We start from the raw sequence: 20,279 nt of genomic DNA on the forward strand, positions 1-20,279 counted from the left end.
CCAAGAAACTACTCACCAGAAACACTTTTTGATTGTTTTTCCAACACCACACAAAATTTCATTTGATCCAGGAAGCCACTTGATCACTAGGAACACTAATATGAGATTTAATGGCATCATGACCAAGACACATGTTCAGGTCATGCACAACACATTGATTTAGTAATATTATGGTAGTCACCTTGAAACACGCAGGGATGTAAGAAACCTGGAAAGACTGAACCACAACATATAGACAAAAATTCTGTATATAACAAAATCTGAGAACAATACTTTATTACCGTAAATGAGATCATAAACTAGATGAACAGCAACATTATGGTGTAGGATCAAATAGGGTATATAGGAGATAAGCTATCATTAGATAGGTCAAGATAAATAATGGGAATGGTGACCATTTTTACAAGAACAGTAGATAATCAAGTGAGACCAAATATCATAATGGATCATTAACCCTAGCTCAGGGTTATTTGTTGTATAAATAACTAATTCAAATTTTATAATGGTGGCAACAAGACTTTTATGGATTCATTATAGAGTACCAGATACTAATAACTAACAATTCTATCAACCAGTTAATAATAACTTATATTTAGAGCTACATAATCCTACAACCAACCAACTGTTAATATTAACAGTAATCACGTTTCCCTTAGACATCCTTTTAGTAATAACATTGTCCCTCAGTGCCCCTTCACAACCCGATACCATGAATATCCTTTTATGAGAGTTATATGGACTCATAACATCACTAAGTATTAACATTAACTTAGGTATAATTAATGAACAGATAGAAAATATATTATGGTACCTGACTCATATACTATGAGTATAAAAACCTCTGTACATTACAAGTTGTTATAAATAATGAAAAATTGCAAACATTGATAACAAATAGTACGTAACTAATAAGAACGGGTATATACTACCTTAAACACACACTATGAATACAAAAATCTTTTTATATCGCAAGTTGTTAAAAATAATGAAAAACTGTAAACAAAGATAACGAACATTAGGCAACTAATAAGAACAGGTATATACTACCTTAAACATATATCCTTGGTGATTGACAGGACATATTCCAATCAGATACATGTTAAGGCCGAACGTCCCGTGTACAGAACTATAAATCAGGTGATTTTCGGCGGCTCGCTGCCTTTGAAAAAGCCCTTACGGGCGAAACGCATCAGCAGTCTAGACGCCTTTTAGCAAACTCTGTTGTGGTTGTGTTAGTTGAGCTACTTTAAAATTAACATGTTAAAATTTACTATAATTTAACTAAGTGGGGGTAACCGTTGAGTCACCGCGGCACTGTACCGTAACAGACTGAGAACGCTACACATATGTCAGCTGCTATATAACTCTGAACCAGAAACTAGACGTGTACATATAAATATAACCCTAGCAGCAATTAGTTAACATAAGAATTGGGAGTTGATTGCTTATAGATAACTGTATAAATGGGCAATATTATCAATATTAACAACTGATTGAGGAGAGAGTGTGCATCTCCCATTAACGGAAAGTTACGATCAGCACCGCAAATAATAAGAATACAAGATTATCGGTTATAGAATGCTGAGCTAGAAAACTGACTTGCATGTGTGGAATTAAAACAGTACTTAGTAGATATTAAAAGTGGGATACAATTATCTAAAAAACGGATGTACAAATATGTATAATTAACATCCTAAATACTCTAATCTGGAATGAATGTAGACTGCCTAACAAATAGTTAATGTTATATTGTAACTATATGTAACTTATTTATACCAGAAAATCAAAAAGACTGTGACCTCTTCTGCTAGACAGCACACAAGTTCCGTAATCTGACACTTCATTATGATATGTTGAACCAGTGAGATAATATTCAAACTAACTAGATTATACAAGGTGTAGCAACTTGATACGGAGAAGTATCTATCACAGCTTCTCTAGTTTCAAGGGAGGTACATTGAGCATTATGCCAAGTGATAGTGGCAAATTGTATTAGACAGCTCACTTACGGCAATCGTATCTTCACAAAACTACAAGTGAGGCAATTCAATCCTCCTATCTAGATCTAACAGTACTGTTTACCACGCTGGTATAACGGAAAAACAAACACACACTCTATACTTGACAATATTTGTGTGAGCGACAGAGAGGCATAAATTTATGGGCATAATCATTCTCTTATAATAACGATCATTGATTAATAACTAGTAATATTTTGAATCATACTCCATGTCCGTATCTAGCAAATACATACAGTATGCTATATTAATCATATGATTATTCCAATCCAAGCCCAACTCTCTTAATCGTATATAGAACAACATTCTGGACAGATCACTCATTTATATGATTTAACACAACCATTTTATATGAGTGGAGGACATATGATCCTCGATTATTTCCCAGATATTTTAGACAGGGGAGTACACCAGACGCCTCAGTGGTACAAACATAACCCAGATAGACATACTGGATATTTTTTATAGTCAAACCCATTTCTCTGAATTAAATACAGGGGAATATCCTCAACAGATCATGCACATATGTACTAAAGATTTAACTTAATAATTTTGTGACAGTGGATGATATATAATCATTGATAATTCTCCTGATATTTTAAATATGGGTTCTCTTTAGCCGCTACAGTGCTGCTGATATAACCCAGTTAGATATTCTGGGATAACCACGCCTTTGGCGATTACACTGATACCATATAACAGGTGGCTATATGGATACCCCAGTGGTGACTCAACTAAACAGATATTTTTAACTACTCAAGTGATAGTGAAATATATTAGAGGCCATATTATATGATACATTCAGCTATCTCTTGTACGTCTTCAAGTGAGCACAACAGAGTCCAATTTTAACTATTTGTGTTAGTTTAGTTTTTATTGGTTTCTTATTAAAAGTTACGTTTTAATTCAACCTGGAATTTGACGCCTTCTAGTCTAGGCATAGAGTGCTAGTTGCATTATTTCAGTGGATAGTCTGTTATCCACTAATTATTTCCACCGCTCACCTTTAATAGAGCTGCTATTACAGGTTTTCCAAAAACCTGCGTTAGCGGGCAATATGGCAGCGTTGAGCTCCATACTGCATACAAATACCAGTGCTGCTTTGAGCTGGTTTTACGATTTCCCCATAGACATTAATAGGGAGAGCCAGCTAAAAAAAAGCCTAACACCTGCAATAAAGAGCGTAAAGCTTCGTAACGCAGCCCCATTGATTCCTATGGGGAAAGAAAATGTATGTTTAAACCTAACACCCTAACATAAACCCCGAGTCTAAACACCCCGAATCTGCCACCCCCGACATCGCCGCCACCTTCATTACACTTATTAACCCCTAATCTGCCGCCCCCAACATCGCTGCCACATACATTACACTTATTAACCCCTAATCTGCCACCCCTAACATCGCCACCACCCACCTACACTTATTAACTCCTAATCTGTTGCCCCCAACGTCACCGCCACCACTATACTAAAGTTATTAACCCCTATACATAACCCTAACATCCCTAACTTTAATATAATTAAAATGAATCTAAATAAAACTTACAATTATTACCTAAATAATTCCTATTTAAAACTAAATACTTACCTATAAAATAAACCCTAAGATAGCTACAAAATAACTAATAGTTACATTGTAGCTATCTTTGGTTTTATTTTTATTTCACATCTAAGTTTGTATTTATTTTAGCTAGGTAGAATACTTAGTAAATAGTTATTAACTATTTACTAACTACCTTGCTAAAATAACTACAAATTTACCTGTAAAATAAATCCTAACCTGAGTTACACTAACACCTAACATAACACTAAAAGTAAATACATTACATTAATTAAATACAATTAACTAAATTACAAAAAAATAAACACTAAATTACACAAAATAAAAAATAAATGATCAAATATTTAAACTAATTACATCTAATCTAATAGCCCTATCAAAATAAAAAAGCCCCCCCCCAAAATAAAAAAAACCTAGCCTACACTAAACTGCCAATAGCCCTTAAAAGGCATTTTGCGGGGCATTGCCCCAAAGAAATCAACTATTTTACTTGTAAAAAAAATTACAAACAACCCCCCAACAGTAAAATCCATAACCCACACAACCAAACCCCCCAAATAAAAACCTACCTAAAAAACCTAAGCTTCCCATTGCCCTGAAAAGGGCATTTGGATGGGCATTGCCCTTAAATGGGCATTTAGCTCTTTTTCTTTGCCCAAACCCCTAATCTAAAATAAAAACCACCCAATAAATCCTTAATAAAACACTAACCCCCAAAGATCCACTTACAGTTTTTGAAGACTGGACATCCATCCTCATCCAGCCGGGAGAAGTCTTCATCCAAGCGGCAAGAAGTCGTCCTCCAAGCGGGCAGAAGTCTTCATCCAGACGGCATCTTCTATCTTCATCCTTCCATTGCGGAGTGGCTCCATCTTCAAGACATCCGGTGCGGAGCATCCTCTTCTTTCGCTGGATCTTGAAGAATGAAGTTTCCTTTAAATGACATCATCCAAGATGGTGTCCCTTGAATTCCGATTGGCTGATGGAATTCTATCAGACAATCGGAATTAAAGTGTAAAAAATCCTATTGGCTGATGCAATCAGCGAACAGGGTTGAGCTTCAATCCTATTGGCTGATCCAATCAGCCAATAGGATTGAGCTCCCATTCAATTGGCTGTTCCAAACAGCCAATATTTAACTAGTGTTTGTGATGTGGGAGTATGGTGGTTTAGGGGTTCATAGGTAGTTTATGGGTGTTAGTGTACTTTGTAACACTTTAGTTATGAGTTTTATGTTACAGCTCATGTTACAGGCAAACTCGTAATACCGGTGCTGGGGAAGTCACATTGAAAATTGACTTTTTAAAAGGTGCGGTAGTTACGTTGCGTGACGGCCAAAAAAGTGTGCAGTACAGCTGTACCTTCAAGAGTCGTAATAGCAGCGGTAGTTAAAAAGCAGCGTTATGAGGCTTTTTCACTCATAACGCAAAACTCGTAACCTAGTCGAAAGTTATTTCACCAGACTTCATTCAAAATGTTAATTTTTAAATTTATTCCATTTTGAAACTCACGTGTTGTTTTGATGACATGACTATATTAGGCAAAGATAATGTAATAGATCAGACTAAACATAGTAATCCATTGCCTAATGTGAACAATACATACTTTATTTATTTTTTTTAACCTTTTTTCTGTTTTTTCAATGCCTTATTCCTTGTTTTAACCATCATTTTTTTGGTTTGGTCCTGTTGTGAACTTGCTATGGTTAAAGTGACAGTGTACACCTTAGTCATCTTAAATTCTTAAACTTATTAAGCTGCAAATAGCCCCCTGCACCCCTCTCTATATCAGGCAGCAGGAACAGTAAAAAATTTTTTTTAAAATGAATATTGTTTCTGGCCACTTTGAAATGGCTTTCAAGCTCTGCCCACTGATGAAATCACAATATGGGTTGCATTAAAGACTCACTAGTTACAAAAGACTCACTAGTTAGATTCAGCAGACTGTCAATGCTATTCAGCAGAGTGCCTAGATGTAGCCCAGATCATCATGTCATCAGTGGGTGGAGCTTGGCAGCCATTTCAAAGTATCCATAAACAAATAATCATTTTTAAATAACTTTTTTACTTTTCCTGCTGCATAATAGAAAGGGGTGCAGGAAGCTATTTAATGCTTAATCTAAAGTAATACTTTAAGTTGACTAAGGTGTAGACTGTCCCTTTAAGTGTATCTCTAGGTGGCCTCCTAGGTGTCATTAACAAAGTAAGTTTTGTAACTTTGTATAAATAGCGTTAGTTTAAACCTAAAAATATTTTGGAAACATTTGGCATGCATTAGCTGCAGATTAAATATTAAAATCCTATGTCCCCACAAGACCTAGTGGCACCTAGTGTAAAAGGACAAAAATGGCTAATTATATGTTGTGGCTTCACAGCTGCTGCTAAGCAGTGTGGAAATATAAAGCTTCTTTAGCGTTTTCTTTCAATGCCATGGCTGGTACCACCTACACAATCTTGAAGTCAGTTTACCAAGGCACTGATCTTAGTGTTAAAAAGGCTAATGCAGCCTTTTTAATACTGATAATTTGAATTGTAATTTACTTGAAAAAGTATGCTTTACACTTTAGGTGGGGAAGGACCCAGATACTGGTCTGTATGTTGCTACTGTCTAAAGGGCAGTGATTAACCTGTAGTATAGGATAGATAGATACATAGATGGATAGATAGATAGATAAATAGATAGTTACTATAGATAGATGATAGATAGCTGATAGATGATATATAGACAGATGATAGATAGACAGATGGTAGATAAATAGATAGATACTAAATAGATAAATAGATACTAGATAGATAGATAAATAGATAGATAGAAAGATAGAATGATAGATAGATAGATAAATAGATAGATGGATCAAAAGATGATAGATAGGTGGATAGACAGATAGTACATATATGTGTGTGTGTTTGCTTCATCTCTCTATCTATGTCTGTCTGACTTTCTGGTTGTTGTCTGACTGTTGATTTGTGTCTATCGTCTATCTATCTATCTATCTATCTATCTATCTATCTATCTATCTATCTATCTATCTATCTATCTATGTATCTATCTATTTATGCTCATTTGTGGCCTCACTGTGAATTTGTTGGACACAAACTCTGCTTTGTTTTTTAAAGAAACATTAAAGGGACACTGAAACCAAATTTTTTCTTTCATGATTCAGATAGATGATGAAATTTTAAGCAACTTTCTAATCTACTCCTATAATCAATTTGTCTTTGTTCTCTTGCTATCCTTATTTTAAAAACAGGAATGTAAATCTTAGCAGCCAGTCCATTTTAGGTTCAGCACCATGGATAGCACTTGCTTATTTGAGGCTTACATTTACCCACCAATAAGCAAGCATAACCCAGGCTCTCAACCAAAAATGGGCTGGCTCCTATGCATCAAATTCCTGCATTTTAAATAAAGATAAGAGAACGAAGAAAAATTGATAATAAGAGCAAATTAGAAAGTTGCTTAAAATTGCATGCTCTATCTGAATCATGAAAGATAAAAATTGGGTTTAGTGTCCCTTTAAACTCATAATGTATTCTTCCATAAAAGTTTTAATTATTGATAAATGAAAAAACTTTGCATGCATTTTTATTATTTATTTACCTGCTTTTGCTGATATTTAATTTGGAAAACTTCTGTTTTTCCACTACCCAGCAAAGGCTGTACTGCATTGCATGGAATTCAGAGCCCTGTCCCGCCCACATGCTGCAGAGTAATTGCTTGATATGCACAAGAGCTCATGTATATGTCACATCAAAGAGATTAAATAACATCGTTCAAGAAGGTTTACAAGGAGTGTATTTCTGGACTAAAAAAATACTTATTTTGTGATTCAGATAGAGTATGCAATTTTAAGCAGCTTTCTAATTTACTCCTATTATCAATTTTTCTTCATTCTCTTGGTATCTTTATTTGAAAAGCAAGAATGTAAGTTTAGATGCCGGACCATTTTTGGTGAACAACCTGGGTTGTTCTTGCTGATTGGTGGATAGATTCACCCACCAATAAACAAGTGCTGTCCAGGGTATTGAACCAAAAACTGTATGGCTCCTTAGCTTAGATGCCTTCTTTTTCAAATAAAGATAGCAAGAGAACGAAGAAAATTGATAATAGGAGTAAATTAGAAAGTTGATTAAAATTGTATGCTCTATCTGAATCACGAAAGAAAAAAATTGGGTTCAGTGTCCCTTTAAGATTTGGAACTATATTTGTGCAAGACAGGGTCTACCCCAGAGCTTTTAGCTACAATTTACCTTTGTATTATCTTTGTCACTTGGGTCCTACCTAATAACAAGATACCATGATGAATACAATTACCTTGTTGTCTGTGCAATAACTGCATATTCCAATTCTTACCTCTCTCTTTCTTCTCAGTAAAATGATAATGTCCCCCCAACACTTTCCTCTCCCTCCACCTAATAACAACTTACACAACAGTAACTACTTACAAAACCAATGTATTTTGGCAGCAAACCTAAAAATGATCCTCTTTTAGAAGCACATTGAGAAAACATAGGCATATTAAATTGAGATGTTTAATCGCCATTTCTCCCTTATTTTCAGGACATATATTGCAGCATATGTGACCCTAATAATTAACGACTATGCAAATTATAGATGTTAGAATTTCAAAGGGGCTAATCTGAAGTTTAATATAAATAATTTTGATTACAAAAGTAATATTTTTTTTTTTTAATCTTATAAAAACATACACTTTGGAGCAAAAATAAATTCATTATATATTAGAGATTGTGATTTTTTTTTATCAAAATATAATAGGCTTTTTTGACAAACCACTTAGCAAAAGATTTTCCAGTTTCCATAGCAACCTCAATCCTTTCTCAGTTTCAAAGTGATTTCTCATTCTAGACATGAACCAAACAGAATCTGGAAGTTGTTTATTGAAGAAAGGGAGTTATGAATTTTCATTCACACAGCTAATTATTAAAATGTCAAACAGAATGCCATCTAGTTGAATATATTAACATTTATGTTAATAAATAAACATAAACATACAAATGTAACATGTGACATTGTTTCCTTAAGATAAGGCAAACAAAAATAAAAATCCAAATATAAGGTTTAGATAAGGTATTACTGACAAACATAGGGTTAGATTTTTCATAGTGCGAGCGGACATGATATGATAGAGCATATCATCAGGCCCATTTATCAAAGGGCTTGCGTAACTGATCCGACACTGCGGATCAGGTCAGCAAGACCTCGCTAAATGCGGAGAGCAATACGCTCTCCGCAATTAACATTGCACCAGTAGCTCACAAGAGGTGCAACGCCGCCCCCTGCTGACTCGCGGCCAATCGGCCGCCAGCAGGGAGGTGTCAATCAACCCGATCGTATTCGATCGGGTTGATTTCCGGCAATTCCTGTCCGCCTGCTCAGAGCAGGCGGACAGAGTTATGGAGCAGCGGTCTTTGTGACCGCTGCTTCATAAGTTGTGTTTCTGGCGAGTCTGAAGACTCGCCAGAAACACGGCCCTTCAAGCTCTGTACGGAGCTTGATAAATGGGCCTGCATGTCCGCTGCATATCGATAAATGCAGACAGCATACGCTGTCAGCATTTATCATTGCACCAGCAGTTCTAGTGAACTGCTGGTGCAATGCTGCCCCCTGCAGATTCGTAGCTAATCGGCCGCTAGCAGGGGGTGTAAATCAACTCAATCGTATTCGATCGGGTTGATTTCTGTCCACTGCCTCAGAGCAGACGGACAAGTTATGGAGCAGCTGTCTTTAGACAGCTGCTTCATAACTACTGTTTTCGGTGCGAGCAAGAAGGCTCGCACAGAAACAGGGGCATCAAGCTCCATACGGGGCTTGATAAATCAGCCCCTTGGTAATCAGTTCTGACAGTATCTCAATCATTTCTTGTTATAACTAATAACATAATATAAAGTAATACTTCTATTATGACATCAGTAGTTAAATAGTATTAGTTATAAAATTAAAGATAGATAATGATTCTTTTATTGAGGCGGGCACCGAAGTTCATTATCCAGTAGTCAGATACTCATGCAGTCACGCTATAAACTTTGAAACAAATACCCAATAAAAAAATAAAAAATATGAATCTACCAAATGTATATCACTAAAGTGTAAAAAAAAAAAATAAGTTTAAATAAATTGAAAATAAAAATTGAAAAAATTGATGCTAATTTATCAGCTCACGAAAGGAAATGGAACAAATCAGTTTATCCTTCCATATTCTCTGGCTTCATCCATTTTAAAAAAATGCCTCCAATTGCAAGAAACTCCACAAAAAAGTAGAAGAAAATAACAAAATAAATAAACAAAAAATTTAGGGCTAGAAGGAGATCACAGATGTGTGAGTGTTAAGGCACTCCTGTGATTCCCGTACAGTATATCGATTAAGGTTAATATCACTGTATCTTCTTATCCTGTCTGTCTGCACGTCCCATATGTTTAATATATATATATATATATACTGTATATATTAAATTGTAAAAACAATTATTCCCGTAGTTGCTCTGGAATATTTCTCACAAAATAACAGATTGTTTCTTGTATTTAGCAATGTTTTATTCAATTGAATTCAATATCAGTAGAATGAAATAATGCAATAATATATTGGAATAGTAAAATGCTCACAACCTCCAACTAATGACAGATAACACTTAAATTATATGATTTCTATAACTGCTAATGGAACATTCACACGCAGTCCCAATTGAGGAGCAGCTAGGCTATCCTTATGTACTTTTTAAAATGATTTTTAGCTCTTGGCTAAAGTTAAACCTAGTTATATAGAGCAATCAAAGCTAACAACTATAAAAATACACTTCACTTCCTCTAAATACTCTGGGTTTTATTTGATCTTGTCAAAACCCTACACAGTCTATATCAAGTGCTGGTAGCTAACCAAATAAAACACGAATATCCTTATTGCTTTTACGTAACAAAATCAATTATCCCCATAATCATTAATCAAATCACAAAAACTCCACAGATATTATACCACAGCGTTATTAGCCCCAAGTGCACCAGACCCCAACCACAGCTGACACAATTAATGTGCAATTCCCCAACCCAATATACACCTTTCCTAACACCCACACTGAAATAACCTTATAAACACAGACAGTACCTTAACTGGATCCCTAAGCCATAGTAATCCATAGTAGTCTCTTTTTCCCTATTCTTGAGTGAGTGAAGGTTTTCTTAGATTCTAGGTTACTAGGTTTCTCGTTAATAACCATTTTTCACAGTATAGACATTTTTAAGAATCCCATATGCAATATGGTTACATTTACCCAATTGGTTAATTTATTATTCATCTATGGTCCATGTAAGAACTTGATTTTATTTATGTATATATTTATTTATTCGTTTATTTTTGATGAAGCCACAGGTTAAGAGTTAAGGTTGTAGTTAACATTGTGAAAACTAGGTGGTTAATGCAGTCTGAGACATTTGGAGTTAATGTGTTTGAAGGGCTGGTGTAGTGATATTTAATTGCATTGGTAATGCAATGTAGGTTAATGTGGTCTGGAAAGGGAGTTAAATGCTGCTATGTGGAAGATAATTAAATGCTAGATTTTGAGAAGCTGGGCGATACAGCACCGTAATAATTATATCATTAGTTACATTATTAATACATTCAACTGATTTAGAAGATTGTTTCTACGTGTTAACTAAGTTTCAGCACTGGTGGAGGATGTACAGAGCTGATACTGCAATGTTTGGTACAGTGACATGATCTTTTTAGTTAGATTGTGTTAAAATATTGGTAAGGCATATACATATATAGTACATTTAGTGGTTATGGATGAGAAGAACATTGTTTTGGTGCAATATAAATTGCTGCTGGCATGGTGATTTTCAATGTGGTATTGTTTCATTGTCTTTATTGTTTAACCTTTTGATCTTTTGACCAAAAAATATGCAGAATACTCTGCTCCTATTGATATCAAACAATTGTAAACACAACAAAGGTTTATACAAAAAAAAAAAAATCTTTCTTAAATATATGTGTGGCACAAATATTGGCACCCCTATGAATTCACATGAGAAAAAAATATTGGAGGTAAATTCCCTATTGATATTTTACATTATTAGTACACCTGGGTGACTAGGAATAGGAAATTGTTCAACCAATGGGAAGTGGCTATAAGAAAATAGCAAAAGCTTGAAAATGCCCATTTCCCACCATCAGGCCAATAATTAAGAAGTTCCAGTCAACTGGAAATGTTATGAATCAACCTGGAAGAGGATGTGTGTCTATATTGGGCCTATCTATTAAGCTCTGTACGGAGCTTGAGGGCCTGTGTTTCTAGCGAGCCTGCAGACTCACCAGAAATAGCAGTTATGAAGCAGCTCCGCCTGCTCTGATGAGGTGGACAGGAATCACCGGAACTCAACCTGACCGATTACGATCGGGTTGATTGACACCCCCCTGATGCTGCTGGTGCAATGCTGAATACGGAGAGTGTATTGCTCTCCGCATTCATCAATGTCTGTCGGACCTGATCCGCACTGACGGATCAGGTCCGACAGAAATTTCATAAATAGGCCTCATTGTCTCAACACACTGTGAAGGGGATGGTTCAAGTGGCCAAAATATCTCCAAGGATCACAGCTGGAGAATTTCAGAAATTAGTTGTCTTGGGATTAGAAAACTACTATTTCCAAAACTACAATTCAACGTCACCTACATCACCACAAGTTGTTTTGAAGGGTTTCAAGAAAAAAGACTCTACTCTCATACAAAAACAAACTCATGCGTATTCAGTTTGCCAGACACTACTGGAACCTTAAATGGGATCGGGTTCCACTTTCAGATGAAACCAAAATAGAGCTTTGGCTCACACAGAGGTGGGTTTGGCTCACTTACGGCTAGATTTAGAGTTGGGCAGTAGCCGTCAAAACCAGCGTTAGAGGCTCCTAACACTGGATTTTACTGCCCTCTGGTATTTGGAGTCAGTCATGAAAGGGTCTAACGCTCACTTTACAGCCGCGACTTTTCCATACCGCAGATCCCCCTACGCCATTTGCGTATCCTATCTTTTCAATGGGATCTTTCTAACGCCGGTATTTAGAGTCGTGGCTGAAGTGAGCGTTAGAAATCTAACGACAAAACTCCAGCCGCAGAAAAAAGTCAGTAGTTAAGAGCTTTTTGGGCTAACGCCGGTTTATAAAGCTCTTAACTACTGTGCTCTAAAGTACACTAACACCCATAAACTACCTATGTACCCCTAAACCGAGGTCCCCCCACATCGCCGCCACTCTATTAAATTTTTTTAACCCCTAATCTGCCGACCGCACACTGCTGCCACCTACGTTATCCCTATGAACCCCTAATCTGCTGCCCCTAACACCACCGACCCCTATATTATATTTATTAACCCCTAATATGCCGCCCCCAACATCGCCGCTACCTACCTACACTTATTAACCCCTAATCTGCCGACCGGACCGCGCCGCTATTATAATGAAGTTATTAACCCCTAATCCGCCTCACTCCCGCCTCAATAACCCTATAATAAATAGTATTAACCCCTAATCTGCCCTCCCTAACATCGCCAACACCTAACTTCAAGTATTAACCCCTTATCTGCCGATCGGAGCTCACCGCTACTCTAATAAATTTTTTAACCCCTAAAGCTAATTCTAACCCTAACACTAACACCCCCCTAAGTTAAATATAATTTTATTCTAACAAAATAAATTAACTCTTATTAAATAAATTATTCCTATTTAAAGCTAAATACTTACCTGTAAAATAAACCCTAATATAGCTACAATATAAATTATAATTATATTGTAGCTATTTTAGGATTAATATTTATTTTACAGGACACTTTGTATTTATTTTAACCAGGTACAATAGCTATTAAATAGTTAATAACTATTTAATAGTTACCTAGTTAAAATAATTACAAAATTACCTGTAAAATAAATCCTAACCTAAGTTACAATTAAACCTAACACTACACTATCAATAAATAAATTAAATAAACTACCTACAATTATCTACAATTAAACCTAACACTACACTATCAATAAAGTAATTAAATAAAATACCTACAATTATCTACAATTAAACCTAACACTACACTATCAATAAATTAATTAAAATTGTATTGTAGCTATTTTAGGATTTATATTTATTTTACAGGTAACTTTGTAATTATTTTAACCAGGTACAATAGCTATTAAATAGTTAATAACTATTTAATAGTTACCTAGTTAAAATAATTACAAAATTACCTGTAAAATAAATCCTAACCTAAGTTACAATTAAACCTAACACTACACTATCAATAAATTAATTAAATACAATACCTACAAATAAATACATTTAAATAAACTAACTAAAGTACAAAAAATAAAAAAGAACTAAGTTACAAAAAATAAAAAAATATTTACAAACATTAGAAAAATATTACAACAATTTTAAACTAATTACACCTACTCTAAGCCCCCTAATAAAATAACAAAGCCCCCCAAAATAAAAAAAATGCCCTACCCTATTCTAAAATTAAAATGGAAAAGCTCTTTTACCTTACCAGCCCTGAAAAGGGCCCTTTGCGGGGCATGCCCCAAAGAATTCAGCTCTTTTGCCTGTAAAAAAAAAACATACAATACCCCCCCCAACATTACAACCCACCACCCACATACCCCTAATCTAACCCAAACCCCCCTTAAATAAACCTAACACTAAGCCCCTGAAGATCTCCCTACCTTGTCTTCACCACACCGGGTCCCGATCTGTCCAGAAGAGCCTCTGATGTCTTGATCCAAGCCCAAGCGGGGGGCTGAAGAGTGACGTCCATCCTCGGGCTGAAGTCTGGATCCAAGCGGCGGCTGAAGAAATCCATCATCGGGCTGAAGTCTTGATCCAAGCGGGCGCTGAAGAAGTCCATCATCGGGATGAAGTCTTCTATGAAGCAGCATCTTCAATCTTCTTTCTTCTGGAGCCATCATCTTCCAGCCGACTTGGAACATCCTCTTCTACCGACGCCTACTCGCCGAATGACGGTTCCTTTAAATGACGTCATCCAAAATGGCGTCCGTCGAATTCCGATTGGCTGATAGGATTCTATCAGCCAATCGGAATTAAGGTAGGAAAATTCTGATTGGCTGATGGAATCAGCCAATCAGAATCAAGTTCAATCCGATTGGCTGATCCGATCAGCCAATCAGATTGAGCTCGCATTCTATTGGCTGATCGGAACAGCCAATAGAATGCGAGCTCAATCTGATTGGCTGATAGGATCAGCCAATCGGATTGAACTTGAATCTGATTGGCTGATTCCATCAGCCAATCAGAATTTTCCTACCTTAATTCCGATTGGCTGATAGAATCCTATCAGCCAATCGGAATTCGACGGACACCATCTTGGATGACGTCATTTAAAGGAACAGTCATTCGGCGAGTAGGCGTCGGTAGAAGAGGATGTTCCGCGTCGGCTGGAAGATGATGGCTCCGGAAGAAAGAAGATTGAAGATGCTGCTTCATAGAAGACTTCATCCCGATGATGGACTTCTTCAGCGCCCGCTTGGATCAAGACTTCAGCCCGATGATGAATATCTTCAGCTGCCACTTGGAACCAGACTTCAGCCGAGGATGGACGTCACTCTTCAGCCCCCCGCTTGGGCTTGGATCAAGACATCGGAGGCTCTTCTGGACAGATCGGGACCCGGTGTGGTGAAGACAAGTTAGGGAGATCTTCAGGGGCTTAGTGTTAGGTTTATTTAAGGGGAGTTTGGGTTAGATTAGGGGTATGTGGGTCGTGGGTTGTAATGTTGGGGGGGGTATTGTATGGGTTTTTTTTTACAGGCAAAAGAGCTGAATTCTTTGGGGCATGCCCCGCAAAGGGCCCTTTTCAGGGCTGGTAAGGTAAAAGAGCTTTTCTATTTTAATTTTAGAATAGGGTAGGGCATTTTTTTATTTTGGGGGGCTTCGTTATTTTATTAGGGGGCTTAGAGTAGGTGTAATTAGTTTAAAATTGTTGTAATATTTTTCTAATGTTTGTAAATATTTTTTTATTTTTTGTAACTTAGTTCTTTTTTATTTTTTGTACTTTAGTTAGTTTATTTAAATGTATTTATTTGTAGGTATTGTATTTAATTAATTTATTGATAGTGTAGTGTTAGGTTTAATTGTAACTTAGGTTAGGATTTATTTTACAGGTAATTTTGTAATTATTTTAACTAGGTAACTATTAAATAGTTATTTACTATTTAATAGCTATTGTACCTGGTTAAAATAATTACAAAGTTACCTGTAAAATAAATATAAATCCTAAAATAGCTACAATATAATTTTAAGTTATATTGTAGCTATATTAGGGTTTATTTTACAGGTAAGTATTTAGCTTTAAATAGGATTAATTTATTTAATAAGAAATAATTTATTTTGTTAGATTGAAATTATATTTAACTTAAGGGGGTGTTAGTGTTAGGGTTAGAATTAGCTTTAGGGGTTAATACATTTATTATAGTAGCGGTGCGATCCGGTCGGCAGATTAGGGGTTAATGTTTGAAGTTAGGTGTCGGCGATGTTAGGGAGAGCTGATTAGGGGTTAATACTATTTATTATAGGATTATTGAGGCGGGAGTGAGGCGGATTAGGGGTTAATACATTTATTATAGTAGCGGTGTGGTTCGGTAGGCAGATTAGGGGTTAATTATTGTAGGTAGGTGGAGGCGACGTTGTGGGGGGCAGATTAGGGGTTAATAAATATAATATAGGGGTCGGCGGTGTTAGGGGCAGCAGATTAGGGGTACATAGGTATAATGTAGGTAGCGGCAGTGTACGAAGCGGCAGATTAGGGGTTAAAAATAATATGCAGGGGTCAGCGATAGTGGGGTCGGCAGATTAGGGGTTAATAAGTGTAAGGTTAGGGGTGTTTAGACTCGGGGTACATGTTAGGGTGTTAGGTGCAGACTTAGGAAGTGTTTCCCCATAGAAAACAATGTAGCTGCGTTAGGAGCTGAACGCTGCTTTTTTGCAGGTGTTAGGTTTTTTTTCAGCTCAAACAGCCCCATTGTTTTCTATGGGGGAATCGTGCACGAGCACGTTTTTGAAGCTGGCCGCGTCCGTAAGCACCGCTGGTATCGAGAGTTGCAGTGGCGTTAAATATGCTCTACGCTACCTTTTTTGGAGCCTAACGCAGCCATTCTGTGAACTCTAAATACCAGCGGTATTTAAAAGGTGCGGGGGAAAAAAAGCATGCGTAGCTAACGCACCCCTTTGGCCACAGAACTCTAAATCTAGCCGATAGAGAAGTAGCCATATGGAAAAGTACCTCATGCCTACGGTTAAATATGGTGGGCTATTTTTCTGCCAAAGGATCGGGACCTTTTGTTAGGATATATGGCACCATGTACTCTTTTATATATCAGCAGGTATTAAATCAAAACCTTACTGCCTCTGCAGGAAAGCATAAAATTGGCCGTGGTTGGAACTTCCAGCAGGACAATGATCCAAAGCATACTTCAAAATAAATACAAAAATGGTTTACTGACCACAAAATCAAGATCCTGCCATGGCCATCCCAGTCCCCTGACATGAACCCTATAGAAAATCTGTGGGGTTATCTGAAGAGTAGAGTCCACCAGCATCAACCTTGAAATTTAAAGGATCTGGAGAGATTATGTATGGAGGAGTAGTCTCAGATCCCTTGCCATGTATTCTATAACTTAATCAGTCATTACAGGAGAAGATTCAGAGCTGTTATCTTGGCAAAGGGGTGTAGCACAAAGTATTGACTAAAACTGTGTCGTTTTTGCAATTATTAGATTTCCATGAAAGCTGAGTATTTTGTGTATTTTTTGAACAAAAGATCAAAAGGTTAAATAATAGACAGTATTTCACAACATTCTCTGCTCATTACCAAGGGTGACAAAATTAGTGGGGGGCACTGTATGGGGCATATTTATCAATGTGCGAGTGGACATGATACGAAGTAGCATATCATGTCCGCCGCACATCGATAAATGCCAACAGCATACGCTGTCGACATTTATCATTGCACCAGCAGTTCTTGTGAACTGCTAGTGCAATGCCACCCCCTGCAGATTCGCAGCCAATCGGCCACTAGCAGGGGGTGTCAATCAACCCGATCATATTCGATCAGGTTGATTTCTGTCCCCGGCCTCAGAGCAGGCGGACAAGTTATGGAGCAGTGGTCTTTAGACGGCTACTTCATAACTTCTGTTTCTTGCGAGCCTGAAGGCTCGCCAGAAACAAGGGGCATCAAGCTCCATACGGAGCTTGATTAATATGCCACTATATCTGTATACAGTATATCTTTACCTATATATAGCCATCTTATATATATATATATATATATATATATATATATATATATATATATATATATATAAAATGTACCAAAAACAAACATGAGATATATGTAGACATATTTATTTATGAATAAATATAACATATTCTGTTATGTGAAGAACATTGAAATGTGAAATATTCATATTTTCATGTCCATGTGCGCACATGAGATTATGCAATCAGGTTTTCGTGAGAATGGGGTGTTAGGGTTTTTTTTCCACTTTTTTTTCCTCCATTGACTTCTAGGGGGATTACGTGACTGCGCATGCGGTATTGTAATTTCATCTTTTAGCCTTTTTTGGGATATCGCGAGAGCGAAAACATTTTACTTTCAACTCATAATACGAGCAAAACCCTATGCGCTCAAAAAGCTTACTTCTAGCACAATTAACGCTCGAGTGGGAGAGTTAATTAGTGTCCATTATGGGTTACATTGCATTATTTTTAAAGAGCTCCATAACCCTGTCTGCCTGCTCTGATGAGCTTTTTAACTGGTGTTTTAGCTCTGCGTTTGCTTGTTGCCATTCATTTTAAAACTATGTAAATCCACAAAATATGATAAAATGGCTGGCCTGACCCTACCCGCCCCAGTACTTTTATAAAGTGACCAAAGTAGTCTGTAACATGGTCCAGCCCCCCCGTACTGTATATAGTGGTACTGTATAGACTGACACGGTTTACCTCCCGCCCCCCTCCCTATGCTGTAGTAACAAGGTCTGTAATTTGCTGGTTCCACAAACATACACACACACACATACATGCATAAATGCACACACAGTCACATACATACATACTCTCACATAAACACCAATGGGTAAAACAGAAACACTAACCCCTGTAGTCAGAGACACTAGTGAAGCATCATGTCACACTCACATGATATCAGTGCAGGCAGTGACAGGTCAACATTTTTTTATTAAAAAAAAATATTATTTTTTTTAAGCTGGGCCCCCACCCTTGGGGGCCCAGTCGCAATTGTGACCTCTGCACCCCCTGTAGTTTCGCCCCTGGATTTGATTTTTCCTTATTCATGCATATTCACCAAAGACAATTGGTGAAGTTATACTTAAAACCTTTGAAAAAGCATGTCAAGACTACGCTAAAAAATACATTTAGGTCAATGAGAATTTTGTAGATAATCATTTCTAAAGTATATATACAAATAACCGGGTGAGTCTCAAGGCACAAGATACTGTAAAATCTTCAAGCTTTATTCGGAAACCATAATTGTGAAAAAACACACTCTTAAAACAGAATAAAGTTCATAAGAACAGTTAAAGCTGAACTGTCTTACGCATTTCGGCTAGGTTGTAGCCTTACTCATAGACATACTGATGCACCTGAGCACAGGACTTAAATAGCCCTGCGCTTAATGTATTGTATAACTCCAGCTGTTAACAATTAAAGTAAATGTTACGATACATAGTTCAATTGTTAGAAATAGATACAAAATGACACTGACTTACATTTTATATACGACCAAACTTATTGCTTGTAAACCATCAATAAATCATATAAATATAAAAGAGGCAATATTAGATTTGAATATTGCAAGGTATATATTTACATACTATAATGCCTAAACAGTACTACCACCTTTGTCATTAACTCAAATCTCCACACTGATGCTTTGAATAATTTAGACTTGGTCTCTGTTCATTAGAGGCTAGTTGATGACATAAGTGTCACACTAAACTAGGCTACTTTATATTTGAATGCCCTTAAATATAATCATATCCTCAGTCATCATGGACATCTACATTAGGAATGAGACAAATAGACTAGGTGTATTCAAATATTCAAATATTTTGTATTACTGTATATATGGAATGAGTTAAAAAATACAAAAGAGGGTATGGTTTTAGTGATAATAAATCACTTGTGGGGGATAAACATAGTACACACTACATATGTGCATTTATTTTAATATTATAGTTAAAATCCTACTTTATATTACGCAATTGTGTGTATTTCATATTCTCGCTAAACCTTACTATTATTCTCGTTGCCAGAAATGTATTACATCCCCTTCAATATTAAAACCTTCTGGTCTACGTGTCTTCAATTGAAAAATCCAGTAGGCTTCTTGGTAGAAAAGTTTACTAGTGGTGTCTTCCCCTCTGACTGGGGTTCTGACCTGCACAATTATCTGCCACTGAAAACTTTTTAAATTCTTGCCATGCATATGAATAAAATGCCTTGCTAGATCCGAGCACTCTATGCCTTTATCTATATTATTCAAATGCTCACAAATACGAGTGTGAGCCTCTCTAGAGGAGCATCCTACATATTGCTTTTTACAAAGTGTGCATTCTACCAAATAGATTACATTGTGAGTGCGGCAATTTGTACAATTCTTAAGAAGATACACTTTCTG

Source organism: Bombina bombina, chromosome 2 (assembly GCF_027579735.1).
Source record: "Bombina bombina isolate aBomBom1 chromosome 2, aBomBom1.pri, whole genome shotgun sequence".
In the NCBI taxonomy this organism is placed as follows: domain Eukaryota; kingdom Metazoa; phylum Chordata; class Amphibia; order Anura; family Bombinatoridae; genus Bombina; species Bombina bombina.